At 42.5% G+C, this 27,925-nt stretch overlaps 2 pseudogenes across 1 annotated transcript in view; both read left to right on the top strand.

The window, feature by feature from the left end:
* Positions 1-27,925, top strand: part of LOC144369715 (E3 ubiquitin-protein ligase RNF213-like) — an 87,041-nt pseudogene that overhangs the window by 3,330 nt on the left and 55,786 nt on the right. Inside the window, exon 3 of the transcript XR_013429439.1 lies at positions 329-461. The product of XR_013429439.1 is annotated as an E3 ubiquitin-protein ligase RNF213-like (transcript). The remainder of the gene's footprint in view (positions 1-328; positions 462-27,925) is intronic.
* Positions 8,244-10,545, top strand: LOC144369716 (C2 domain-containing protein 2 pseudogene; annotated as a pseudogene).

The raw sequence follows: 27,925 nt of genomic DNA, 5'->3' as shown, positions 1-27,925 counted from the left end.
AAATATTACTTGAAAGAATATTCCTTTTTTCTCAGAAATGTAAATCTCTAGTGTTTATTAAACTTTAGCTTTTGTGCTAGAAAGTGAATTGCTTAATTCTGGAAACAATATATCACAATTGTGTGTGCTTTATTTAACAAGTGTTGGCAATCATGCAGTAAAAATAAAAGCAATTATAATATAAAAGTTATCCAGTTAAGTTGGTAATACTAGTAAAATAAAAATTAAAACTGTTAATATAAAAATCATCTAGTAGGAATTATGTATTTTAATATTTTAACTTATTTCCTCTTCATTACAATATTATTAACATTCATTCTCATTTTAGGAAGTGATGTTTGGAGACACTGAGTGACTTGCCTATGTCATAGACTTAGAATGTGGAAAGTTTCACTCCAGGGACCACAGCATACAAAAGAAATTTGTGTACCTTATGAAGTTTTTCTTCATGTCGGAGATAGGTATGTAAAGTGTTCCTAGCAACAGATTATGGCAAGAATATAGAAGGGTAGTGGGATGGGCTTGCTTGCAAAGTTTCAGTAGGATTCCTGAGCCGAGGATGTCTGTCTGGTCAAATGGTTGTTGGCATCAAATGGTAGATATTGTGACAACATGAGGGTGCAGATGGCAGCAATTTCCAGTACTGGACAAAGGGGGGAAGGAAGAGCTGTAGACATAATGAGAGTGAATGAGGGTGAGAAAAGCTAATGCACAAAAATGATCAGACTGCAGGGCTGTACCAGCCATGTTCCCTAGAGAGAGCTTAGCATTTTCTAATCCCTATTCACTGTGGCTGGCACAACATTATTTTATAGATTTCTGGACATTAGATTCACCTGTATGGTTTGCATAACTGTGGTTCCATGGGAGTGAGAAGCATGGGCCACGTGTTTATGAGGAGATGGCGGTTCTGATCAGGATACCCCAGCCCAGGGAGGGGGCGCCCTAGCAGACCTCTGAGTAATCACCTGTTTGGAATATAAAGCAATCCATATTGGCCCTGGAAATAATTACAATTGATTGTGTTACAAGAATGGTTATGAATGTGACCAACCTTAGAGAACACAGGGGGAAGCCATTGGAACTGTGTGGAGTTGGATGTGTCATACTGTTTACATGGTGAGAAGGACAGAAAGAATTGCTGTGTCTGGGAAAACTTGGAGGAACTTCTTCCTGTGGGAGTTATTTACAAGTAAAAGTGCTTGACATTGTCAACAGCATTGTGGTCTATGAAGGGGAATTTTTCCAAGAGATAACAATGTAGAATTCCTCCCTGGACAGGGCTGATGGCAAGAGAAGGGACAGAAACTTGCCCCCTCCTGCTTCTGACTGGTCCTTTGACTTTGCTGTCTGGGCACTTGTTCACTCAGGAGACTTGCTGTACCTTTTCAACTCTCTCCCACCCAGAATTTGCCACTTGGGTCCATAAGGACCCAGCAGTGCCTGGCCCAGGACCATTTTTGCTTTCACTCTGGAAAGGAGAGTGAAAGGCTCAGAAGAGGCCTGTGGTGATTGTACCCACACCCTGAGGGCTGCTCAGTTCCAGGTACAGGGAGTATCTTGATAGGCATGGAAATAGAACTCATGCCATGTTTTCTGGCTCAGTGGTGCCTCCTGGAGCAGGACTGCCCACCAGGGAATAAATGAGACCCATGGAGCAGTGCCCATTGCTCACTATATGTAGGGCACATCATGGAGCACTATGGAGAAATGGATTCTCATCTCTCTGCTTTGGCAATTTTCTGCTTTCCCAAATGGACAGGCTGTGAGAAGAGGAAATCTGGACTGGAAGCAGAGCAAGGCCCAGAAGGGACCAGTCCTGACCTGTTCCCCTACCCAGGAAACTCCAAAATTTTGAACAGGTCACTTTACCTTGTGGGAACATATCCTGTCTGATTGCTTTTCCCCTGGAAATCTATGGGACAAACAAGGACTAGAGCCAGGAGACTTGTTCTTGTGACCCCAGGGTGGCTCCTTGGCCCTTTTAAGTCCCGGCTTCTTCCAGGTAACATAACTAGAGCTATATGTATGTGTAAAGGTCACTAGGCTTCAAGTCATAATCTGAGTGCCCTGGTCTTGGCTTTTCCACCAATTGTCAACTCATTTTTTCTGGAATTCAAGAGACAGTGTTGAACAGGCTTATTAATATACCCTTCAGAAATCTATCATCTCTGCTTGAAGGATTTGCTTCCTTTTGCATTTGTGTCAGAGTTAAAGGGGCTTCTCCAGGCCTGTAGTCTGGGAACCAGGGCAGAGAGAGGCCTAGGGTGGAATGGGGTGAACAACTTAGTCTCTGCTGTCCCCTTCCTCTAAGCTGGTGGTTGGTACTGGGAGGGCATGGGCTTCTTGTCTGTGGCACCACTTAAGATGACCCTATGCCACTCTACCTTCTTCCTTGACTAAAACATGTAATATTTTTCTCAAACATTTCACTCTGAACTCATGCCAAACCACTGGACAGTTACCGCACAAATAGTTCTGTCCAGAAGGGGACACAGGGCTGTTGACCCCTTCCCTATGACTCAACATGGCACAGACAGAAGCCACTACCTCTAATGAGGAAAAAAAAAGTGAATTAGAAAGCAGTAGACATATCAATAGGAAGGAGCCATTAGCACACAAAGAATGTACATGAGACAAAATAGTCATTCTCTGTATGGATTGATTTTTTTTTCCAGAAAGAAAACTTTTCTTTCTTACCATGTAAACTAAAAAAACATGGTATGTTTGATCACATAAAACCTTTTTGAAGACAGCATGTTGGTAATGATGGAGGTGACCTGAGATGCCTGCCCTCTTGGCCTAAGCTGGCAGGGACTAGCTGGTGGTACGGGCTCCCTGAGCAGCAAGGCCTGATTGCTCTCCTTATTTCTGATGCATCTGTTATTATTAGGAAGGCTGTGGCCCTTGAGGCTGGCATGGTTACTACAGGCCATATGACTCATCATTCTCTTTTGATTTGTGTAGGAGGGAACTGTCTGGTGACAAGATTGCCTACCACAAGGGTCTGGGGTTCCACTTCATGTCAGTTTAACTCTGGTGAACCACCTCCATGCTGATGCCCCATCTTGTCCACCAGGATCCATTGAATAACTGTCATGATGTTCTGGGCTTCGACCATCTCATTATCCATTCACAGTCTGCTTGTGACTGATCCCTGGATCTGGGCAGTGGCAAGAAATCTTCCTGCCCTCTGCCTTTTTTATTAGAGTGTAGTGACTGCAGAAAGTGAGTCTTCCTTTTCTCAATATAGCCTTCTAAAGGATCTAATGTTTCTCTGGCAGGGAGGGGAGGGACTTCCCTCTCAGGAGGCTCCTCCTTCTCCACCTCTGTCTTCTTGGGACTGGGAATGTTCTTTGATTTCCAGCATTGCCATATCAAAGCAGGGATCTCCTGAGGCCACAACTCCACTCTCCTCCCATGGCTCATACCTGGCCTCTATCAAGCCTGGACTGGGCTTGAGGCTGTCCCTTGCATATCCTGTGATAATCTTGCTGTGCTGGCTTCTGCCTGAGAAACTTAAGTGTAAGGCTGAGAAAGGAAGAGGGTCCTCCTGTGCAGCTGGAGGGACCACTGAGGGCTCATGGCCTCAGTGGGATTCCTGTCCTGGACTTGTGCATCTCTGCAGGTGAGGGACCAGGGAGGGGACTCTGCAGGGTGGGAACTGACAATTTTTAAATCACCTTCTCTCCTGGACCTTTCCAAGGAAGTCCTTCTGGGAAACTGGTAACCTTAGCAATAGAGTTGGACCTGGAGTCACAGGGGACCAAGAGAAAGTCTGATTGTGGAAGAGGCAAGGGTGGTCTCTCACCAAGTCATGATTCATTGGATCAAGGGCCTGAAGGTGTAGACTCAACCTGTGTCTCATTCAATACCTCATAATATTTGTTTCTAGCATCAAGAGAGTTCCCAGATCAAGGAAGGAAAGATTCTGGGAGATGTTCATCTGAGATTGATGATCCTTGGAGTATGCTAGATTGCTGGGGTTTTTTTTTTCTTCTTTTCTGTGGGTGTTGGACTTTGGGAAAGCATACTTGGCATCAAGACAGGATCCACACACATATGTGGGGATTATACCCTCATTGATCTACATCAACTTTCTGCTCAGATGGTCTTGCAGGCTTTTTTCCAGAAGTTTCTTGTTTGAACCCATAGATATGTCACTTTTTAAGTCACACTTCCCTGGCCTCATCAAGTCACTTCCTGAATCTTTCTTTTCATTTTCCAGAACTTTTACTGAGGTGCCTCTTGAATTTCAGGATAGATCTTCCGGGTCCCTCTCTGGGTCTTGCTCTGGGCCCTTGAGGAATCTTTCAGAGCACCTGGACCTCATGTTCTGAACACCTTTGCTGCTTTCACAAACAAGTTCTGAGGGCCGGGCAGCCAGGAAGGGGCCATGCTTATTTTTGGCCTGGCACCCAGAACTCTTCCTTGGGAATTTGCCCTGAGGCTGAGTCAAGTCCTGGGATGCTTGAAATCTGCAGGGAGGGCCATGCTGCTTTGCATCTGTGATGAACCTCCCTAGACTGTGTTCCCTGGTCCCTCCTGGAGCTTGGTGCTGTTAGAATCCCTAAGAAGGATGGAGACAGACTTGAGGATTAGGGAGAGATTTTTGGTGCAAAGGGAGTAAAACCTTCCTCTGTTTCTGTTGATTCTGCAAGTGCCATTCCACATGCTGATTTTCAGCTGGACTCAGAGGCCATACCTCCTCCTGGGATGTAGAGCAAATTGTTTTCTGTGTCCTCTTTTGGGGTTGAGAAGAAGGTGGTAGGTTTGGGAGAGAAGATGTGAGGCAGGTGTGGTTCTGGACCTGACACACAGGTGGGGCCAGTGTTTGGGTTAAAAAATTGAGACTGCGCTACATAGTTGGGCAAGGGCTGGTTCTGGGAAAGCTGTGGAGATTCTTCAGCCTAAGATTGAACTGGGGAAGAATCAGAAACTTTTGTTAATTGTAACAGCTTTAAATTGTGCAGAGAAAGACCTCTCAGAAACCCAGGCAGTATCCACCAGGGACTCACTGTGCAGAGAGGGCAGGCCCCAGAACAGCTGGCTACATTTATGCTCTAAAGAATCCACCAAGGCCTTTTGGTAAGAGAAATGCTGAGAACCAGGAAACTGTCCTGGTTTCCATTTTGTGTTCCAGAAGGGGTGTGCAGTGGTGTCTCTCTTGCCCCCCAGTGACTTCAGCATTTGTCCTTGGTTTGAAAGAGGATCCATTCTTAGTGTTTTCCTTTCACATTTTTGGTTCTGCTCTTTTGGTGATTAGCATCTCCAACAGTTTCTGGACATCAGGGTTGATGAAAAGAAGCCCTAACCTCTACTTTCTGGTGTGTAGGGTCTCCCTAGAATGTAGGGTTTGGTATATTTTATAAAATATATGATAATTTGTTTTGAACTATAGTCCCCTCATTATGCTGTAAAGTATTCAAACTTATTATTTTGTCTATTTGGGTATGCATTTACAAATTATGGGTTTTTTTTGTACCAGAAATTGAACCCAACCCCCGTAACCACTGAGTCACATCCCTAGCCCTTTTCATTTTTTTTGTTTGTTTGTTTTGTTTTGAGGCAGGTTCTCACTGAGATGCTTAGGACTTCCCTAAGTTGCTAAGGCAGGCTTTGAACTTGCAATTCTCCTGTCTCAGCTTCCCAAGCTGCTGGGTTTAAAGATGAATGCCACCGTACCTTGTGACAATTAACTTTTTAAAAATATAAGTATAGTCAGAAGAAAAAGTGCCAAGAGTTTAAGATTTTAAGCCTATTTCTACAATTATGCCACTTAATTTTGATACATTGCTTGATATTTTACAAAATGTGGGGTTCACTGTGGAACCTAGGGTCATGCAATTTGCTTGATCAGGACCAGATTTTAAGATGTGAACTTGGCATGCAATTTTAAATGATTTGTGTGAGAGCTACCTCTTACTTTTAGCATTTCCTTTTAGGAAAATATTATAGTTTGCATCTGGAGTGTCCCCCAAAGACTCTAGTGGTAGGTGCTTGGTCCCCAGTTGGTGGCACTATTGGGAGGTAGTGGAGACTTGAGGAAGTTGAGCCCCCTTGGAAGTGGGTCATTTGGGGTGTGCCTCTGAAGATTTATTTTGTCCCTGGTGCTTCTCTCTTTCTCTCTCTCTGTTTCCTGACCATGAGGTAAACAGCTTTATTCTGCCATATTTTCTGGCCTTAATGTTCTCCCTCACCAGAGGCCCAGAACCAATGGAGCCCTGTGATTATGGATGAAAACCTCTGAATTCATTAGCCCAAATCTTCCCTCCTCTGTTTTTCTCAGGTATTTTATCACAGTAACAGAAAGCTGAATAATTCAGAAAAGAAAGTATTTGATATTTTGGATTATTGGATGAGCTGTGAGTGCAGAAATGTGAATTTCTGGATACATCATAAAATTGATTTAAGCAACCACTATGTAATTTTTATGTGCCATACCTCATTTAGGGAAAAAGGTAGAGACTGCAATGATTTTAATTCTTGAAATACTTTTAAAAGACATTATTTCCCTGAATTTTTAATGGCTTTGTTTTTCCTATTTTTCCTGATGCTCATAAAAACAAATGGAATTGCTCATTAAATCTTAGGGTAGATGTTGCCAGATAAAGATATAGGAACTGAAGTTTATATGAAAATGGGACTGTATAAAAGAGACCAAAAACAAAAAAGCAAACTAGTTTGGCACAAAGTTCACATATCTAGACTAGATCTACTAATTTTACATCCTTTAAGACCCCTAAACATTGCTAACCAGAGGGTAAACACAGCAACAGCATTATCCCAAAATAGTGTGCTGTCATTATACACTATGAGGTAGTGTTGTACTTTGGATATATTAGAGTTGGGATCTGCAATGTCTTACAAAGGCCCATGAGGTAAAGGCTTGGTTCCCAGGGTGGTGCTCTTGGGAGCTGATGTAACACCTGTTAGATATTGCAGCTAGTGGGAAGTCTTCATGTTATCAGGGGATTTTAAGACCCCATTCACTGCCTCTCTCTCTTTTCTTCCTGGCTTTGAGACTAGTAGTTTTGCTTGGCCATGCCCTCCTTCTGCAATATGTTGTCTAATATCAGAGACAAAAAAAAAAATAGGTCTGATTAATCATGGATTCCAAAACTGTGAGCCAGAATACACCTTTTCTCTTTATTGGTTAGTTGTGTCAGGTATTTATTATAGTGGTGGGAATTTGACTAATACTCTTCGGCACCAATGTTCATAATGAGCTAAAAAAGCTTTGTAGTCTAGATATAATACCAGGTACATAATTCAGCAGGAGGGGCTCTCAAAGTGTGGGAGCTGGGACTGCACTTCCAATTCTGAATGTATCAAGAGTGATAACCATGCCCATGACCCTCTATTTTCCCCATTCTCCATCATCTTCTCTAATAAGTCTCCCTGCTACTTGCATATCTTTTTTCATCCCTAGAATTCACATATGAGGGAAATTGTGGAATACTTGTCTTTCTGTGTCTGGATTATTGTACTTAATATTATGATCTCCATTCCATTTATTTTTCTATGAGTGACATGATTTTATTGTTCTTTATGGCTGGATAATACTCCACTCTGTGTGTGTGTGTGTGTGTGTGTGTGTGTGTGTGTGTATGTGTGTGTATCACATTTTCTTTATTCATTCGTCCATTGACAGACACACCTGGTCTCATTCCAAAACTTGTCAATTGTGCTGTACTTTATAAGAAACAATAAACTATAGGGTAGTATGCTGACTTTAATCCTTTCAAAAAATGCCATAGCTGTATCATAAGTAGTATTATATTTAATATCCTGAGAACCTTTATCCGGATTTCCATAGGGCTGTACTAATTTCAGTTCTCACTAGTAGTGTGTGAGTGTTCCATTTCCCCCCATATCTTCACCAGCATTCATTTCTTCTTTTGCATTCTTGATTGTCATCTGACTGGGTGAGATAGAATCTCAATGTAGTGTTGAATTGCATTCCCCCGATGGTTAAATATGTTGAACTTTTTTTTTCACATAATTATTGTCCATTTGTGCTTCTTTTAAGAAGTGTCTGTTCAGTTAATTTGCCCATTTATTGATTGGGATGTTTGATTTTATTGTGTTAAATTTTTTGCATTCTATATATATTCTGGATATCCATTCCCCACCTCCAGCAGTGGGCAGAGCCTGAAGAAGATTAGTGCTGGGAGTCCTACTCACTGCTTTCTTTGATCCTGATACTGAATAGCTGAAGGTACCAGGGGCAGGTAACCTAGATGATTGCCCTGAACCATGAGGCCAAAAGGAAAGGGAGGGCCCCCCGCAGGTCTTCTTCTAGCAGGACCCGTGGTTGAAGCTCTAGGATCTGGCAGTTGGAGAAGTCTCCAACGTGGTCCAGTCAGCCCAGGAGAAGGTGGTGGCCTATCATGTGGTGGGAAAGACACTTCAGTTCAGAGCACAGTGCCCTGAGTGGTCGGCTCAGTACATCAGCTGTATAACATACAGCTCTCCCTGGTTCATCTACAGCTGGAGCTACACATGAAAGAAGAAGAAGAAGACATCCAGATTAGGTGGTCCTGCATCCATGTGCCAGAAGTGACAATTAAAATCCAGCCCAAAGCACCAAGTGAGGGCCAGGTGGGTGAGACAAACGTAGTATCTAAAACCCTCAAGGATATTTTGAACTACTTTGTGGGTTCTGCCTTTCTGTCATGGTTCTGAGCACCAAGCCCACAGACATAAAGTAAGCTCAGATCTACAGTGCACTTCATCTACTGCTCAAGAATCCTGTCCTCCTAAACCTCATGAACTAAAAACACAGATGAAGAACATCTGCACCTCACTGCTAAATGATCCTGGTATTTGGGCAGCGTTAACCCTGTGTGTATTGCCCAGCTGAATGATCCTGTTGAGAAGTTTACCAGCACCCTAGCCAAGAATACTACTCACCTCATTTGGTAGGAAAAGTTCACCTTTAAGCAGAATATAAAGTCCAAGGATTTACACCTGCAGATTACAGAGGACTGGCAGTCCTCAGAAGGTCTGTTGGCCTTGATCACTGTGCTCTCAACCTGTTCTAGAAGCAGCCATCCAGGCTGTAGATCTTTCTGATCAGTGGGCCCATGCTCAGCAGATCAACACTGCGCTCTGTCACTGCAGAGTTTTCTTACATAGAACCTAGTGAACTGAAATCCTGGCAAATCCCTTCCCCTGTTGCTGCTGCCAAGATAGGAAAGGATTGCATAGTGATGCCACGTGGGATTGTGGTCACTACTATCACTTCAGTGAAGATGAAGCCTTACTGTGATGTGGGGAGGGTGTCCCAGCTGAGCTCTGAGTCTCCCCTGAAGACACCCAACAAGGTGAAAGTCATTAAGAAGGACATCTTTATCTAGACCATTTCATGCCATGGTGCACTTGTCAGGAAGATGTTCTCTTCTTCAGATATGGAACTGCTGGTGTTGAATGGCTTTGGTCAGGTCACTGAAGTTGCCATTCTGCAACTCATTGACTCTTCAAAGCTGAAACTCAAGTCATCATGGAAGAACAACACTATCATCATTTCAAGGATCTCCAAGACCTCACTCTCAGGTCCTCAACACTGCCCCGATGTAGGACTATGCATCCTCTGTGGACAGAATCCACCAGAATGCACATCTGGACCCCAGATGCAGCTGTGGCCTCTATTCACTGGTGGCAGACAAGCCAATCCAGTTCCCAGCTTCCCTGGAGCCCCAAGAGAAGGTACTGAACCCCTAGGACTTGGAGAAGAATCCCCTGGCAGCAACATGAGGTGGCCCATCACCACTTGATTGATGGGACGAGCTGTCTGAGAGCTCCCTGAGCATCTCAGAGCTATGCACTACCAAGAATCCTAAAGGAGGAATTTTAAGGTGGGATGCCAGGCTGTTTTTCCTCCAGTGGCACCAGCAGAAATATCCCGGCATGAGCCAGTCACACAGTGACCTCATGTTTCTATAGCAACATGAGGGCACCTGGAAGAAGGGGGCGACCCTCACTTAGCTGCTGAACAAGAAGCTACTTACTTTCCAGGCACTAGGAGGAGAGCAGCATGAATGCCATGAATAGGGCCCTGTGGAGTCCTACCTGCCTCCTTCTTTGCAGCTGGAGTACAGGCACCTAAGACAGCACCCTCACCCGGACAGAGCAGGCATTCTGGCCACTACCATATGGCCCTCTTCCAGCATGGTTTTCCCCAACAATCTAGTTTTTGAAAGGGAAAGAACAATCTAAGTCTCCAGCTGGAGGCTTCCTCCAAAGAGAACTGACAAAGCCCAATTTGCCACCAGAATCTCAGTGGAACCTGCAGCCCCCACCTAGCATTGAGGTAACAGTTAGGAGAAGAGTTCCTTGCAAGAGAAATAGCATGCTCAGCAGTGCCTGGGAGGGAAGCTGAGGATTCAATTTTACCCACACAGCTCTCTAGCAGCACATGTTTGGGGCCCATGCCTGGACCGTGTCATGGGGAAGTGTGCCCCTCTGGGCGGTCACTATGAACAGAGTGGATGCTCACCTCTCCTAATTCATTTCTCAGGAGTAAAAAGTACACCTGGCCCTGAGAACAGACTGGATTCTTTTTTTTTTTTTTTTTTTTAAGAATTTAACTTTATTTATTTGTTTGTTGTTTGTATGTAGTGCTGAGGATCTACAGGGCCTCACCTGCCTTAGGCAAGTGATCTACTACTGAGCCATAACCCCAGCCCCAACAGGCAGGAATTTTGATAAAGAAATTACGATAGCAGTTGAAATGCTTTGACAAATATAGAAAGGCATTTGCCTTTGCCCTTAGCCATAGAACTTGAACAGTTATGCAAACACTAAGTATGTCCTATGCATATTATACTGAACATTTTCCCATGGTTACTTTGAGCCTACTTTCCAGTGGATATAACATAAATGCTGATATGGTTCTTAAGTCTTCCTCTGCCACGTCTGCAGCTCAGAATGCCAGTGGAACAGCTTATGTGCAGATTTCCTTTCTGTCTGCTGCACTTACTAGACTAGAGTGGGAACCTGACCCAGAAAGTTGTGAGCAATAAGTGATAGGGCATAGAACATGGTAACACCCCCTTCACCTGCCCACCCCTGCTACACACACACACACATACACACACACACACACACTATTTTGCCAAATATTCCCTACAGCCCAAACCAAGTACTTGTAGAGCACTAGAAGAAATTGTTTTGCATCTCAGGTGCCCATTTTAGGAATGGGAATTTAATAACAAATGGTTCAAACATGGAAAAATCTTTTTAGGGGCTCTTCAGATTTCTGCTGTGAATAGTGCTCCTGGACACATTTTGGAGTGTCCTTGTTTTTGGTTTCCAGTAGGAAAAATGATAAGCGTGGCACACACTTTTAAAACCCTCTGTACCTAGCAAACCACTTCCCTCATCAGTATGCCTATATCTTGGGTCATTCAGTTTTCATGTTGCTCTGCTCCTCTTGAATGTATAATGCCAGCAGACATGCTTGTTGAAGAGTGATTGTCACTGGAGTGACATATTTTGACCCTTTAATGAGACTGGTGTTCTTTTAGTAAGATTGGAAAGTCTGGTGTGACCCTGACCTCTGGCAGATGGGCAAGTGGGTGTGTGCCTTCCAAGGCTCCATTAACCCTTCAACATGTATTTCAGGGGAATAGAGCCATCAAGGAGCAAGGCCCTTTGTGAGAGCCAAAACTGAAGCACTTTTTTTTTTCCTGGTTTTGAGGAAGACATTCAAAAACTACATTGAGAATTCCACTTTCAAATGCACATTTTAAAATTCCTAGGTGTTTCAGAAATTATCAAGTAACTTTTTTTTGTTGGTTTTTTTTGTTGTTGTTTTTTTGGAATTTAGCTTTATTTATTTGTTTGTTGCTTGTTTGTATGTGGTGCTGGGGACTTTTTAACCTCACTTTGTTTTTAAAGATTGCATTTGACTTTTAACCTATTGTAAAGTTCCAAATGTATTAATAGCAAATTAGTTCTCCCACCAAAAAGAGAGAGAGAGAGAGAGAGAGAGAGAGAGAGAGAGAGAGAGAGAGAGAGAGAGAGAGAGAAAGAACAAAGAACATACAGCAAAAATACTGTACTGATATAGAATTCCTTGTGCTGATTTTCATTGAATTTTAGGGAAAGTTATTACCAAAAGCCAGTTGACAACATCTCTATAATTAATATTAATAGTAGCAGTAATCAGAATGTATGACCTGCATGGAATAGAAATTTACAAAGAATTCATTTGACTTTGACTCAGTCATTCAAGTGGTGGTTTACTATGTTAGAAATGTTTTGAGTCAATGTCAGAGTGCTCTGGAGTGACTGATTCCACTTGTACTCATAGGCTTGTGTTCCATGGCTCAAACCAGTGTGGCTGTGTGGATTATTACAATATTGAAATACTTCCATATGAGTTGGTGAAGAGTCCTGAATGGGCCCCCTGCTGCCAGCCTGTCCCTGCATCTCTTCTGATACTAACTACACCTCCCTGTTCTCCGGTCAGCTGAAGCCCTCTGGGTCAACTCCAGCCCTATGGACAGGGAGTACATTCTTATTGACTGTAGTCTGTGATATTTTTTGTGGTTAAGTTTTTAAATATCATCAAGTGGATCCTGCTCTTACTTAAATTGTTGACATTTCGGAGTTCATCATAGAGTTTTGTGTTAATTTGGATTTTGGAAAATTTTTCATTCATTATCTTGACTACTACTTTTTGGCATCCCTTAGAGGTTTTCCACCCCATCTTCACTTTCTTCAATCTGTAATTGACCCATCTGTACCCATTATGGCATTCAGCTTTCAATTTGTTAGAGCTTTTATGTCATCAAAAGCATTAAAATAATGAGAATGGTTCCAGGTGCTGTTGGACTCAGTAACAGACTCACATGAGGGCCCTGTCTTCCAGGGACATGGGGCCGAGGTTGCCATTGAGGAAGGCAGAGTCCACCTTCTCTTCCTCTCTGCAAAAAGGGATGTATAGTACTCAGCTTGGGCTGCCATAACAAAGTGCAGTGACAGAGTCGCTTGAACAATAGAAGTTTGTTTTCTCACAGTTCTGGAGGTTGTAAGGCTGAGATCCAGATGTCATTAGGATATTTTCTTCTAAGAATTCTCTCCCTGGATTGTGCATGCCATCTTCTTTCTATGTCCTCACATGGTCCCCCTTCTTGTGTTTCTTTGTCCTAATCTCCTCTTTCCCTGTGTGTGTGTGTACATATATGTACATAAACATATACATATATATGCATATATAATCACATATTAATTACATAAATTGATGGGCTTCACTGTGTCATTTTCATACATGCGTGTATCATGAATTGATCTTCTTTCTACCCTTGCTCACCCTCCCTTCTCCCTGATACCTTTGGTCCTTGTTTCTGGATATCTTTTCTTGTTTTTTTTAGTTTCCACATATGAGAGAAAACATGCAATATTTTCCTTAATGTGGCTAAATTATTTCATTTAGCAAAAAGTGTTTTCTTGCAAATGGCAGGATCCATTTTTTTTGAATAATATTTCATCATTATTTTTACTATATTTGCTTTATTGATGCACCTCAACTGAGTCCACATCTTTCCTATTGTGAATAGTGTCACAATAGACATGGTCATTCAGGTGTCTTTTTTATTTGCTAATTTCATTTCCTTTGAATAAATACCAAGCAGTGGCATAGCTGGGTCATATGGTAGTTCTATTTTAATTTTCTGAGATCCATCCCTACTGTTTGACATCCATAGATGTCATATTTATTTACATTCTTACCAACATTCTTACTAACATTCTGTTTACTCCACATCCTCACCAGTGATATTAATATAAAATAACCATTCCAACTAGAATAACCATCTTACTCAACTTGGTAAGACATAATCTCCTTATAGGTTTGATTTGCATCTATGATGGCTAAAGATGTTGAGCATTTTCACTTATATTTATTGGAAATTTGCATTTCTTCTTTTGAGAAACGTATTCAGGTCATTGGTCCATTTTTATTATATGACTTGCTTTTTGGTTGTATTTTTTTCCTGTATTCATCCTCTATCAGACAGATAGCTGGCAAAGACTGTCTCCAATTCTCTTTTGTTTCCTCTTCACTCTGCTGATTGTATTCTTTGCTATGCAGAAGTTTTTTTTTTTTAATTTGATAGTCAAATTCATTCTCATTCTGATTTCCTGAGCAGTTGGAGTCCTCACTTGAAAATCATTGCTTTTGCCATGATCTTGAAGTGTTTCCTCTATGTTCTCTTTAGTAGTTTCAAAGGATCCTGACATACATTAAGGTCTTTAATCCTGAGCTGAGTTTTGTACAAGGTGAGAGGTAGGGATCTAATTTCAGTCTTCTACATGAGAACATCCAGTTTTCCCAGCACCATTTGTTGAAGAAGGCTGTTCTTTCTCCAATATTTTGGCATATTTTTTTGATAATTGGTTGCAGTTTATATTTACTTCTGGGTTCACTGTTCTGTTCCAGTGGTGTACATGCCTCTTTATATGCCACTAGTATACTGTTTTTGTTACTATGGCTCTCTGATACAATTTGAAATAAGGTATTGTGGTGCTTCTGGCATTGTTCTTTTTGCTCAAAATTGCTTCATTCTGGATATTTTTTACTTACATATGAATTTTAGAATTATTTTTTTCTAATTCATTGGAAAATGTCATTGGTATTTTTTAGGGGTTTTGCAGTGGATTATAGATTTCTTTGGGTAGTATGGCCCATTTTAACAATATGAATTCTCTGGATTCATGAACATAGTAGGTGTTTCCAACTTCTAATATGTTCTTCAATATCTCTCTTCAGTATTTTGTAATTTGCATGGTAGAAGCCTTTCACATTCTTAGTTAGATTTATTTTTAGGTGTCTCTTCTTCTTCTTTTTCTTCTTCTCCTCCTTCCCTCTTTTCCCTTTCTCCTTCCCCTCCTCCTTCTTCATTGCTGTAATAAGATTAATAAGATTACTTTCCTGATTATTTTCTCAGAGAACTCATTATTGGTATGTACAAAAGCTACTGATTTTTGCATACTGATATTGAATCCTACTTAAATGATTTTATCAGTTCTAAAAGTCTTTTTTGGCTTTTTTTCCAATTATCTTGTTACACAAACAGATCATTAGTAAATGAGGATAATTTGACTTCCTGCTTTAATGTTTACTTTCTCTTGCCTAATTTCTTTGGCTAAAATTTCTGGTACTATGTTATATAAGGTTAGTGAGAGTGAGCATCTTCATCTTGTTCCTGATCCCTTATAGGGAGTGTTTTCAGCTTTTCTCAGTTTAGTATGTTGTGTAGCCTTCACTATCTTGAGACATGATCCTACTATATGTAGTTTCTTCAGGGTTTTCATCATAAGGAGAATGCTGAATTTTATCAAAGGATTTTTGGCATCAATTGAGATAATCATGTGATTTTTATCCTTGATTTTATTTATTTGCTTTATTTCATTTATTGATTTGTGTTTGCTGGACCATTCTTTCATCCTTGGAATGAAAGAAACTCAATCATGTCATGTTATCTTTTTAATCTGTTATTTAATTAAATCTAAAAGTATTTATTAAAGATTTTCATATCTGTGTTTCTCTCATAGATATTGGCATATCTTTCAGTTTATCTCTAATCACCTTTGGTTTTAAAAATTAGGTGCTCCAAGATTTATTGCTTATGCATTTATAATAATTATATCTTTATGATGAATTATGCCTTGATCAATATATAGTAACCTACTTTCCTGATTTTGTTTTAAAGTTTGTTTAAGATCTCTTTTTCTGTTGTGTCCTTTATAGGTTTTCTTAGAAGGGTAATACTGGCTTTGTAGAATGAGTTTGGAAGCTTCCTTTCCCTGTTTTATGAATTAGTTTGAGCAGCATTCATGTTAGTACTTTTAAAAATTAAGTAAAATTCAGCAATGATTCCATCTGGTCCTAGGATCGTCATTTCTTTTGTCCTTTTTTTAATATTTATTTTTTAGTTGTCATTGAACTCAAGACCTTCATTTTATTTATTTATTCTTACATAGTGCTGAGAATTGATTCCAGCGCCTCACATATGCTAGACGAGCGCTCTACTGTTGAGCCATAACCCCAGATCTTTTTTTTCCTTTTAATCAGAAAAATTTTATTACCGCTTCATTCTCATTACTTGTCATCAATCTAGTTAGGTATTTTATATCCTCTTTGTTGAATTTGGTAATTTATATGTGTACAGAAATGTATATTTTTCCATTTCTTCTGGATTTTCTAATTTATTGAGCATAGAGTTTTTCAAAATTTTCCTTAATGATCCTTTGAATTTCACTGTTATTAAGACTCCTTTTTAAGTCTAATTTTACTTCTTTGAGCCTTCTCTTTAACAGTTTAAGGGATTATCAATATTATTATTTCAAAGAACCAACTTTTTGTTTTATTGAGGCTTTGTATTATTCTTTAGCCTTTAATTCATTCATTTATTCTGTGATCTTTACTATTTCTTTCCTTCCATGGAGTTTGGATTTGGTTTTTGTTTTTATAAGAAAATGTTATTGATTTTAGTTCTATTTTTATGACTTAGGCACTCATTGCTATAAATTTGCCTATTAGCACTGCTTTTCCTGTTCTGGTATGTTGTGGTTCCATTTCATTTGATTCAAGGAGTTTAAAAAATTTCCCATCTGATTTCTTCTATAATCTGCTGTTCATTTAATAGTGTTGTTCAATCTACATGTGATTGTGTAATTTCTGCAGTTATTTCTAGTTTCTTTTCACTGTGATCAGATAAAATACAAGAAATTATTTTATTGAAAAAACTTCGGTAGGAGTTGCTCCATGGTATAATATATAGTCTACTTTGGAAAACATTTTTTGTGCTGAAGAAAATAATGTGTATTTTGTAACTGTTGGATGGAATATTTTGAAGATGTTTGTTAAGTCTGTTATATCTAAAGTATATTGTAAATCTGATGTTTCTTTTTTATTTTTTTAAATAGTTGTACACAATACTTTTATTTTGTTTATTTTTATGTGGTGCTGAGGATTGAACCCAGGGCCTCAAACATGCTAGGCAAGTGCTTTACCACTGAGCCACAACCCCAGCCCCTTATGTTTCTTTTCTGATTTTTTTTTTGGGGGGGGGTGTCTGGAAGATGTATTTACTGTGACCTATCTTTCCATTTATCTGTAATCATGTTTGTTTTTTAAAAATTGGTTGCTCCAAGACTTATTGCTTATACATCTATAATAATTATATCTTTGGATTAATTATTCCGTTGGTCAATATATAGTTACCTCCTTTTGTCTTCTGTTTTTATTTTAAAGTCAGTTTTATCAGTTATAAAAGTAGCTACTCCTTTTTGCTTTTTGATTTCCTTTACTTGTAATCATTTTTCATTCTTTCATTAGCACTGTGCACATGAGGTAAATTTCTTGTAGGCAGCATGTTGTTAGGTCTTATTTTTTAATCCATTTAGCCAATCTGCATCTTTTATATGGGAAATTTAAAACATTTACATTCGAGGTGATTATCAAAAGGTATGTACTTATTCCTGTAATTTTGCTCCTTTTTTCTTCTGGTAGTTTTGAATGTACCATTTTTTTTCTTCCGGTCTTATTCATTTTAGAAGTTTACCATATTGATGATATATGATTCTTTACTATTTCTCATTTGCATGTCTACTTCTCTTGTGGAATTCACTTTTTCACATTTGCTGATGATTTTATCTTCCTTCTTCTTCTGGGTATAGTACTCCCTTTTGTATTAGTTTAGTTTTTTATCACTGTGACACAATATCTGAAAAAAACTCTTAAAGGAAGAAAGATTTATTTTACCTCATGGTTACAGAGGTTTCATTCTGTGGTTGGCCAGCTCCATTCCTTTGTGCCTGAGGTGAGGCTGAACATCATGGCAGATGGGTTTGACAGAGGAAAGTTGCTCACCACCTGGCAGTTGGGAAGCAGAGAGAGGGATAGGAAGGGGCTAGTGACAAGATACGTTCCCCAAGGGCCTGCCCCCAAGGACCCACTCCCTTCAACTAGACCCTACTTCTCACAGTTTCCACCGCCTCACCCCAGTAATCCATTCATATTATGAAGCCATCAGTGGATTAATCCACTCAGGACGTCAGAGTCCTCATGATTCAATCATTTCCTAAAAGCCCCACCTCTGAATACTTTTGTATAATGTGCTGTAGTTTATATAATATATAATGTTAACTTTTTGTATCTGCAGTCCTTGTCCATGGATTCAACTAACCTTAAATTAACAATATTGACAAAGAATAATTTATCTGTATTGAATACATATAGACTTTCCCTCTTGCTATTATTCCTAAACAATACTGTATAATAACCCTTTCCTGGGGCCCAGAGTCCATGGGAGATGTGAGGTGGCAGGGCACAAGGCCTGCTAGGGCATCTGAAGTTCCACACACTGGAAACACTCCTTCTGTGTACTGGGATGGTGGCACTGGGGCTGGGGTTTTCCTGAGGCAGTGACTGAGACTAAATTCTGACTTGTTTGGAGCTACCTTCTCTCTCAGGTGGGATGCTCAAGGTGCACTGGAATATATCTGGAGAGGGGGCCTGACTTCCACATATAAACTGATTCACCGATAGTGAGCCTGGGGCTGAGGTGATAATGATGGCTCACAGGTATCACTAACCAGACACAGTGACCACCATTTTGCATGATTTAAATAAACTGCCATGTCCTTAGCATTCAGGTGTGGATATAAGAGGCTTGCCCTAAATCACATAGTGGTGTGTGGGTGGGGGGTGTTGGGGGGAGGTGCTCAAATCTGCTAGCATGGCTGCTTCTCCAGACTCATTATGGGTTTATGGACCCTCTGGGAATGTGGCCAGAACTCCTGATCCTACAAATGTGCTCATGAGCCCCTTGGCAGGGACTAGTGTTTCCTTACTGATTCTAAACGCAGAAAACAGTTAATCCCCTTTGCTCACCCAGGGAGTAGCTCCTGGGGCAGGTGGTTGTTAGTTGTCCTCTAGCTTCCATGGGATAATCCACAGTTCCCTGTGGTAAGGACAAACCTTCTATTTGTGGGGAGCACATACACTCTAAAGCTGAGAGATGCCTGATTTTCTACTTAGCAAAGCATGGGAAATCTCAGATGTCCTCGTGAACAATATTAATTTACAGAAAGAAGTAGACATTTCAGGAGCACCCTTTCATCAGCTTGTTATTAACACCTTAGTTTGAAAAGCCCCTCATGCAAAGGAAAACTGCAGGGACTCACTCCTGCCCTTGGGAAATGTGGAGTGTGTCACACACACCCAGGGAAGTGCCAGCATTGTGCATATGTCCTTGGATGCATCTGATTACAGCAGATGGAAGGGAGAAACTGCTGTTTCACTGGGCTGTGGGGTTGAACTATCCTTTCTTGTAAAGGAAAAAAACATTTTTCAATAAACTTGAAATCTATGGCACCAATGAAAGAGGAGGAAGTATGCCTGGCAAATGATCTTTTTAACCTAGAAATATGCCTTACATCTGCATAATTATGTTTATGAGAATTGTTTTTAGAGAACTTGAGCATACAGTGCATTATGGGAAGGAAATTCTAAGAAAATCATCTTCATTGCACATATAAGATTAGTAGTGGGTTACTAATATTGTTTCAGGAAATATTTTGGAAAAATAGTAAATTGGAATCAAGGGTTGAATCCCATTGGTATTATTAAGTAAAAATTAATAAAGTGCGATAAAATATATTTAGATTATTTATATTTTCTCCTTATCATTTTATTCATGAATATTACTTAGGTTAACAAGATAAAGACATCAGAATATTCACTTTGCTCACATGCATAATCACCACAGCAACTCAGCAAGTTATGGAAATTTAATATCATTTTGATTAATGATCATAACAGATTCATTTAAGTTCCTTATTAGCAGTTGCTAGATAGAAAACCGTGTATTTGTAAAATTTTTAAGCTTCCTAGTTAAACGTTCTATTAGTTCAGCTTTTTATTTTCCATTCATATTATTTCTTGACTCATTTTCCAAGTCTCATAACTGTTGTTCATAATCCCATGGAAATTACTTTCCTTCATAGTGGAGATGACACTGAGAAGTGCTGGTGGGTGGTGGGTCCATCAGCAAAGCCGGGCTCTGCCAGGACCCTAACATCAGATGGCCTTCGTTGACAAACCAGGTGCCCAATCCCTTAAGCTCCCCAGACCTCTCCACCCACTCTCTGTCGTTACTCACTAGAGTAAAGCAGGATCCCACAAGTTCAGCCACCTCTGCACAGTGGCCCCTCCAAATCTACTGCTGAGGACATCACCCTTCTGCCTCCCAAGTCCAGCACCAGGCCAGGCCAGCAGGAGTTTTCTGTGCTGCTGTCAGTTTTCTGGGAAGTTACCGCTTGGAGTGTCTCCAACTGCTTTCTAAGACAAATCCAAGTCATCTCTGGCCCTAAGTTCCCACTTCCTATGGACTCCATTCATGCCTTCATCAGTCATTTGTGGACATATTCCAAGTGTCTGATTCTGGCAGCCAGCTTCCCATTTCTTTGTACTTTAAGGAAGGGGGTGACAATGAATAAATACAAAAATACTGGGTCAGGCAGGGGGTATGGACTAGGAAGAGCAGACCTGGCCCTCTTGGGAACCATGAAAGATCTTTAGGATGGGCATTGAGAAAGAAGCCCATTGAGAAGGGAAGGAGCCCTGTAGCATTGAGGAGTGATCATTCCAAGCACAGGGAATTCAAGCAGGGTTTCTGTGAAGGAACAGCATCCAGAATGGTTCAGGGAAAACCTCAGCATGGGTGGCATGCCATGGGGGAGGGTCATGGTGAGAGTGAGGCCACAGAGCCCCAGGGGCCACTCCCTGCAGGACTTTAAGGCACTGGATGAGAACCTGAGGTTGTTCTAACTAGGTGAGTTGCGCAGGATTATTTTGAGGCAGGTGTGGATCACTTGACTTTCTCTGCTGGGATTTTGGAGACTCTGTAAGCAAGAAAGGAAGGAAGGAAGGGGGAGGGCAGGGAAGGATGTGGGGCTGTTGAAGAGGAGGGTATTACAGGGAGTCCATGGGGTCTCTGTCTCCCACTTGTATTCCTGACATTCCAATCTGTTTACAGATGTGGGAGACTAGGCGATTCCCTCAGTCTCCCCAGAAGACCGTGATGTGCTCCAGGCCTGCACCTTGGAGCACTGTTCTGAGGGTTGAGGGCAGAGGGCGAAGTCTCAGTGCAGAGAGGGTCTGACAGTTCCCCTACTGAAGCCAGTGGTTATGGTCCCTCATTGTAGTTGCAGCTGGATGGATGAGGGGTTTGGGCTAATTTTGTATTTTCTGCTCTGCACTATATAATTCATAGTAGCAGAATACTATCTTTTAATTCACAATTTATCCCATTTCAAGTACAGTGCCTAGTGTGAATCAGTTTCTCAACTTGGGTTATATTTGTGTGTGGTGCGGGAGAGAAGCGGGGTTGAGGAGAGACTGCACACTTTCTGTTAGTGGAAGCTTCTCTTTTTTCTTCTCTTTCTCACTTTACATTTATATCTCCATAAATTCTTCTCTGTTTGTGTGGATGCCTAGGATATTGTGTGGGTGCTCAGCCCCTGGGAGGTAGATGTGAGTCCAGATGCTTGTTTGCTGGTTCATATCATTCCTAGAGTCCATCTGCTATAGGTGTTTACTGTGTTTCTAGACTAGTCAACAATCCAGAATTCAGTTCCTGTCTCCAAAGAAATAAAAGGGGGGCCATTTACACATTTGACAAGGTAATAACTAATACTGGACAAATAAGATGATGATTTCTCTCACTGAATGTTGGCTGCATTTTATTCGTGTTTAAAATTTGTGATTCTCTAAATTGTGGGTCAAAGTTGAGGATAGTGAACACCTGTAGAGGAAGGAATTTTTCAGGTCTACACTTAGAATCTGCAGTTCTTCTGTTCAGAGGCAATGGCATTACAAAGGAACAGAAGTTCCTGAGGATTTTCCTAAGCAGAGAACATCATCTGGGAGGCCACACTGACAGTTTCTCAGTGTCTCAGGGGTCTGGCCAGTGTCTTTGTGCTTCCAGTTGGCTAAGGAGTTTCACATGAAGGAAAAATGATGTGGAGTTTTCTGTAGAAAATTTCTGTGAAAGGTCTCTGTGTCAGTCCCTGTGGGGATTCTGAGGTGCCTGTGTGATATCTATGTATGGGTCTTTTAAAATCTGTGTAAAGTCTGTATGAGGTCTCTGTGTGAGGAGGACACTCCATGTGGTCAATGTGTTTGTGTGAGATGTCTCTGTACTATCTGTGGGTGGTCTCTATGAGAAATCTGTAGGACATCTCTGTGGAGATCTTTCCCCTTGGTCTGGAACTCTGTGGGAGTTCTATGTGAGAGATCACTGCATGAGGACCACGTGGCAGTGAAATGTTGTTGTCGGAGACTCTGTGTCTCTGAGGTCTCTCTGAGGTCTCTGTTGGTACAAATCTTTCAGAGGTCCCTCTGGGAAGTCTATCAAGGGTTCTGGGAGATCTGTGAGGACCCTGAAGTTGGTGCTATATCTGAGGGAATTCCTTGTGTTACTGTGACTGCTGCGTTAGAGGCTCTGTAGTGGATTCTGTGGCCATCTTTAGGTTGGGTCTGTGAATGTCTATGTGCCAGGGGGGTCTTACTTATGTCTGACAGAGGATTCTGTTACATCTCTGTGTGGGGGTCTCACTGTGGGTCTCTGGGATGTCTCCTGGCTGTTGGAATTACTGCCCTTCATAGATGACAAAGCAGACAGAAGCAGAGGGAAACAGGACTTCCTTTCTCATGACTCTGGCTGTCCATCAATTTCGCTATCTGTGGCATTATCCCTCACAATACCTGGGGTCCACATCCAGGTCCTCTTCCCAGAGAACCTGCCCCTCTGTGCTTTGAGAGGGCCCAGCAGGGCCAGATTCAAGGCTCTGACTCTGTTCTATCCCATTTGGTGCCTGGGTCTGTTCCTGATCCTAGGCCTATTCTGAGGTCTGCTGTTTTCAAATAAGGGACAGGACCTGGCTCAGGGTGGGCCTATAGGGCCTGTTCTCATACTGGGAAGGACTGCCTGGCTTTACATATGGAGTACATTCAGACATTAGAGCAGGACCATGCCTGTGTCATCTGCCTTGGTGGCACTTCATGGTACAGGACTCTCCATCACTTAACAGGGCAGAGGGCCCATGAGTGGTGCTGCTGCCTTCCCCAGGTGGGCCATAGCATCAAACATTCTGCAGACATGGCTTCTCTTCTTTGTCCTGCCTGCTTTCCCATGTGGAGAGGTTGCAGGAAGAAGAAGCCTGTGTTGGAAGCAGAGTGAGGTCAGGGAAGTCTGCTGGTTGCCCCCACCCAGCTTACTCCTACGTTTTGGACAAGTCACTGCCATGATATGACAAGTTCTAACTGAATCACTTTTTCTTCTCTAGTCTCTGGAAAAGCAATTTCTGGAAGCCTAGAGAATCTTGATTCCAGGCCATTCCTTTTGGACTTTTTAGGTCCCTGCTTTTTCACTGCAGAAGAATTGCTAGGGCCATGTCTAAAGGTCACCAAACTGAGAGTCACAGCTAGAGTTCCTTAGTCCTGGCTACTCCGATTGATTAACTCATCCCTTCTATAATTAAAGAGGCAAAGACATGCAGCCCTACTCAGTATGATGCCAGGAAATGAATCTTCCTTACCAAACGGTTTGCTTTCTCTCCAGTCTGTATCATTGCTAAAGGGGCTTCTCCGGGTCTGTGGTCTGGGAGCTAGAGAGGGTGCATGGGGTTGAGGCCAGAGTGAGTCCACAATTTCCAGTCTCTCAGGTTGGTGGCTGGTAATAGGAGTGCAGAGGCTTCCCATACACCACACCATTTGTGATATCCCCATGTTATTCTCTTTCTTTGGCTCCATTTTATCCTCCACATCCCATTCTCTGCCCACTCTTCCCCAATGTCAGATGGTTAGTGCATACATATTTGTGCCAACTGGGGGTTGGGGGGTTCAGAGATAGCAAGTTTCATGTGACACAGCCCTTAGCAGCCAACTTGCTGTTCCCACCCAGACACATACAGATCTATTTTCATTATGGGCACTGCTTTAGAGAGTGAGGAAGGCAGGAGCAGAAGTAGGTGACATGGCTACTTCATGCAGCCTGAAGAAAAAGGAGCTGGAAAGGCCCATCTCTATGTTAACCTCCATAAGGCAGGGGTTCACAGGGCAGTTTTCCTGTGTTTCCCACCAAGACATCCAGCAGCAGGGACTCTCTGGCCACCTCTGAATTCAGGGCCAGGAAAGTATAACTTTCCTGGACATGGGAAGCTACTAAGTTTCATGGTATCCTTGTACCCCAATCCATATAGCTTCACAAAGATCAGGATTGAGGGAAAGGCTGATTCAGACCTTGGGGTGGGTTTCTCGTGGGGTTGCCCCACTCTTGATGAGTCCCTAAGGCATTCTCTTATTTCTAATGATCAAGTCATGAATTCTTAAGTTGTAATGAGAGGATTGATCTGGCATAAGGGTGGGTACTCTTGCCACTGTCACCTCCCCGCATGTCCACTTCCTTCTAGAATCCAGAGTAATGAAGAACAGACATGACCTCCTTCCCTAGACCCAGCAAGACACAGACAAAAGCCTCTATGATTTAAAAAAAGCATTATTATTAAGCCATTGTCACCTCATTAAGAAGAAACCATTATCAAACAGGTTGGGCTCACATGAGGAAAGTTTTTCTCAGTATGGTCTGAATTGTGGGAAAAACTTTTTCCCAGCAGGATAGGAGTGGGAAGCATGTTGATGCTGACGAGACAACAAACATCTCTGAAGAGCACAGTGCCTTGGATAGTGCACACTGTGGCCCGAGATACCTACCACCCTGGGTCCTCTGCTGGCAGGGGCTGGGCAGATGTGCAGACTCCTTGAGCAGCAAGGCCGGATTGTTATCCTGGTTTCTGATCCACCTGATTGAAAGATGGCTGTGGCCCCTGGGGCTGGCCTGGTGACCAGGAGCCATAGCTTTCATCCCTCTCCTTTGCTCCAGGGAGGAGGAACCCCTGGAATAATGGGATTGCCTACCCACAGGGGTCTGTGGTTTTTCTTTCACCATGTTTTTCTTGTGGAAAGAAAAATTATGATGAAACCTCATTTTCTGCTCTATGATCCATCCAACAGTGGTCATGAGTGCCTGGGCTTCTCATGCCCCCTTATCTGTAAGCTGTTGGCTTGTGACTGACCTTTGGCTTTGGGTAGTAGTTGATGGGGTCATGATTTTGGGTAGGGAGTTTGCCTGCCTTTTGCCTTTACTGGGGAAAATATTCTGCAGAAAGTTCTTTATTCTGTCCCCAAAGTTCCTCTTTGAAGGATCCTGGGAGGACTTGTCCCCCACAGTGTCTCCAACCTCCATGACTGGGGCAGAGCAGCCCTGAAAGCCTTTCTTCCTCTACTTCTGACCTGGGCCTCACTCTGTCCTCCCTCTTGGCAGTTGGCCTTAACTTATTTCTCCTGCTCTTTCCTGAATCCTGGAGTTCAGGGATCTTGGGATCCTGTAGGTCTTCGCTGCTGTCTTCACTGGTCAAGAGTCTGTACAGCCCCCCCGAGAAGTTGATGAACTGCTACTGGACATGCTTCGGGAGCTGGACCATCTCTCCTAGGAAGCTAGGATGTCTGTAGCCAGGAGCACCTCAGGGGCACAGTCCTGATGAAACATGTTGGTGGCACAGTCTTGCAGGATGACACCTGGAGCCAGTTCTTGAGGCTGGTTCTCTGGCTCAGTCTGTGCTTTCAGGCATGAGTAGTATCCTTGGCCCTGGGAAATAGAACTTATAGGAGGGTATTACTGATCCTCTGAGATTCTAAATTCCCCAGATTGATATGAACATTTGGGAAGTTTGATGTCTTTCTGATTTCATTGGTGATTCCCCAGTTAGAAGACTCCTCCTCATCATCCTCTATTTCTCTGACTTTCTTCAGCCTTTAAAAATTGGTGTTCTACCTGAAGTGATGACATGCTGTGGCATGAGACTTGTAAGCTCACACCTCCACTCCCCAGGGACTCATGTCTGCCCATTTCTAGGCTTGGACTTGGTTCCAGGCTGTCTCTTACAGATCCCAGGACAGTACCATTGTGCCAGGTTCTGCCCATGAGTATGTAAGTGTGGGGCTGAGAGGGCAAGCTGCCCTCTTCTGTAGTTGAAGGAGCATCTGAGAGCCCACAGTTGTCACTAGATAGAGTTCTGCTCAGGGACTCAAATGGTGGGAACTGAAGTTTGTGCTACCTCCTTCAGTTCTGGACCTTTCTGGGTGGTTTTTCCCATCATGGGCAATGGAGTCAGCCTTGGTGTCACAGGAGGATGAGGAGGGAAGGGCAGGCTGTGGATGTGGTGAAGCTTCAGAGTTTTTCATCTTCAAGACATTTATGTGCTTAAGGACCCTGAGGGGTAGGACCCACCTGTGCCTCACTCTTAGACTTGTAGCATCTGCCTCCAGCACATGCTGAGTGCCAGCATCAAGGAGGGAGATTTCCTGGGAGGTGTTCCTGAAGGCTTCCCCACCTTTTAAGGATGGTCCATCCCATTACCTTGTGGGGGTTTGAATTTCCAGGCGGGGCAGAGACATGATATTTGCCCAGCCCGGAATGCCAAACACCCTAGGAATCATTCCTTCTTGAATTATCTCTGGCCTCTCTGAACCAGTTTCTTGTATAGGAGGGCTTCTGTTGTCTGGAATCACTGAGTTACAGGAAGACCCACAATTGTCCTTTGCCTGATCTGTCCTTGGGATGTTGTCCCAGGACTCCTTCAGATTCAGAAGTGGGTAGATATTGGGAGGCAGTCTGTCCTGGTGTAGCATAAACCTTCTGAAGGTGTTGCTCCTGTTTCTCCTGAAGCTCAAGGCTGAAGAAATCCCCTGGGGGCTTGTTGATGGGCTTGTGATCACAGGAGGCCCTGTTCTCAGTAGTGGCTTTCTGAGACTTCTGGACCAAATAAGGTAAAGCCTCTCTACTTTCTTCTTGTATTCTTAAAATGTGGTATTCCAGGTGTTGAAGAGCAGAAGGAGAAAGCAGCTGGGTCTCCTCTTGGCTTGTGGGGCATGGAAATCCACATGTGATATTCAGTGGAACATGGCATTGCAAACTTGGGAGAGATGATAGGAAATGGGCCTGATGGTGGATCTGAGCCAGTGGTGGGGACTGGGAGCAAGACAAGGTTGAGTCACAGGCTGAAATTGAATAAGAGGGTGGAGAAACTGGGAGGAAAAGAGTGGCCCAGGTGCAGCCTGCACCTCCCCTGGAATGTAATCAAGCATTTCATTGAATGCAATGGAGGAAAAGTCTGCTGAGGGCCCAGACATTCTGACAGTAGCCACCAAGGACTTGCTATGCAGAATGGGGAGGCCTCAAAAGAGTTGGCTGCATGTCTGCTGTAAATGGTTCCCCAGGATCTTGGTGTAAAAGAGCTGCTGAGGAACTGTAAGCATCTCTAGCTTGCCTTTTATGTTCCAGAAGTATTGTGGGATGGTGGTGTCCTACTCCCTGCCAGGGACTGTACTGTGCTTCCTGGAAAATTCAGGGAGTAGACTGGTTCATCTTTTGTCTTCACATTACAAATTTTCCTTCCTGCTCTCTTCCTGATTGATATCTCTATCAGTTTCTGGACACCAGGGTTAATGAAAGAGGTCCCTTCAGCCTCTACTTGCGAGAGTGGGTGGTTTGCCCAGAGTGAGTCCTCTGGTGAGTAGGAAGCATGATCTCTCTTGGATTCACTGTGTGGGGAGCGGGAGAGGCCACAGACTTTGGCAGTCATCTGCCACTAAGAGAGGGATGAGATGAGACAGGTGGAGAGAATATGGCCTGAGACTGCTAGGAAAGGAGATGGCAATGGGACAGGAGAAGGCAATGGCACGAGAGATGGCGATTAGACAGGAGAAGGCAACCAATAGTTGTTGGGTGGAGATAGCTCTGTGGCTTGGTTCCCAGTGAGAGTATCATTGAGTCACACTGAGGAGTCA

Source organism: Ictidomys tridecemlineatus, chromosome 13 (genome assembly GCF_052094955.1).
Source record: "Ictidomys tridecemlineatus isolate mIctTri1 chromosome 13, mIctTri1.hap1, whole genome shotgun sequence".
NCBI lineage: Eukaryota > Metazoa > Chordata > Mammalia > Rodentia > Sciuridae > Ictidomys > Ictidomys tridecemlineatus.
Note: the sequence above shows the minus strand (reverse complement) of the source record. Positions and strands in the feature narration are given on the sequence as shown.